Below are 1,919 nucleotides of genomic sequence, written 5' to 3' on the forward strand. Positions count from 1 at the left end.
AACAGATGAAATTCTTTTTTTAAGAAGTTTCGTGTAAAGGAGAGAAGGAATAGAGGCGACAGACAACTAGTCGAAGGGAAGGCTAGAAGCGGAAACCTGTAGGCTAGATGACCTAGCAGAGACCAATCCAACTAAGGAAACCCATCATACCCAGCCCAAGCGGACACGGTGATTAGACGTTGAGCGCCTGCGGAACACGAAGAGAAAAGCCGGTTCTGACTCCGTTCCTTTATTCAAATAAAGGTGTCGAGCCTCCAGTTGACTATAAGTAATACGCATAGGATCAATGGTACGAACAAACATACTCCAGAGAACCGAAGACTAGCCGTTCAACCGAAAAAAGGAAAAGCGTTACATTAATGGGTTGCCCCAACGACAAACGAAACCTATGCCCATAAACGTTGGGGTTCAAAATATTACTTTTACTTTTGAAGTTGGAAGAAAGGGTGGTCGTAGATCAGAGGCATGATGGTAGGCGTAATCCAGTAGTCGGCGAACTCGCATTCAAACTAGATATTTGAAAATCTCGGGATTGCTTCAATGGCAGAAGCCAGAAGAGTGAATTCAGCGATTGCTTTGTGACATGGTCAGTGGAATATTCCCTCTTAAAAGTAGGGGAAGCTATCTATATAGGATTTCGTGAATAAAATCATGGAAGAAAAGAAGAAAAAGACGACTTGCACGACCTTGTATGGATAGGATCTACTATCAGATGGAACCCGCCCATGTGGCATTCAAATCTTCTATTTGCTAAAAAAAAGCATTTCTTACCGAACCGGGTAAATAAATAAAATAACTGTATCCAAGCCCAGAGAGTACTTTCCCTTATGCGTTACACCTCCTATGAACGAACCTGAAAGGGCCACGTACAAAAGGGTTTTTACAAAGTTTCAGAGTTTTGCTTGCCATGTCGACTCATTCATACATGCGGTCGACCTATCATGTCTGAGGGTCAAATCCCAAGTCTGATTACCTTGGTTATCCGATTTCATGCTACCACCGAGCGGACTTTCCTATGAAGCTCGACCTAGCTTTACACGGTCCTATAAGACGCACGATGCTTAACACATGTAATTGGAGTATGTTTCGGGGCTTACAGAAGCTCGTGCAAAGAAGATTTATAGGAGAGAAAAGGCGATCCCTTCTCAATACCTTACCGGGCCTTGAAGTGGAAGAGGATTCATGCCTCGAATGCGCTCTTTTCATAGTAGAAGATATCCACGCACAGAGACTAGGCTACACATGAAAAGGAAAGGGCTTACCACGAGAAGAGAGAAGCTACTCCAACTGGAAATGAATAGACTGGAACTGGATCGCTTGTTGTAGAAGGAATGTCACTGGCTAGAAAGGATAAGGAAGAAACCGCCATCGAATACCTATAACCACTCCGCTTTTAAGCCCCCTTTTTTCACTGACAGGAACCGCATTCGATCGTATGGACGTCTGAACCCTACCTAACCTATCCCTCAGAAATAGCAGCATTCCGTTGCAGAGTTTGCCGGGTGTGAAGAAAGACATTGAATCGAAAGCGGACATGCGGCTCACTGGCTAGATCGGACTGTCTGTACCTTTGCTAACTCTGCCGGAAGCTTGAAAGAGGGAATTCAAATCTATAGCTCCTGTAATCCCAGGAGCTAAGGTTTCCCAAAGTGCCTTCACCCGCAGAAAAGAGGTTCCACTAAATTACATTAATAATTCCCCATCTCGAGATGTCTAAGTAAACAGGCTTCCCTAAGCTAGAAGCAAGAATCATTCCATCAGAAAGAAGACCTTCTTATTCAAATCAAAGGCTTAAAGCCAGGGTCAATAGTAAGAACCTATTCTCCTAACATGAGGTTAGTATTCATCTGAATATTTTCATAATAGACCTACCTTGGAAGACAGCTTGATGAGAGCCGTGTGGGAATCTAGCCCAAGAA

Source organism: Arachis duranensis, unplaced genomic scaffold, assembly GCF_000817695.3.
Source record: "Arachis duranensis cultivar V14167 unplaced genomic scaffold, aradu.V14167.gnm2.J7QH unplaced_Scaffold_73323, whole genome shotgun sequence".
Taxonomy (NCBI): Eukaryota; Viridiplantae; Streptophyta; class Magnoliopsida; order Fabales; family Fabaceae; genus Arachis; species Arachis duranensis.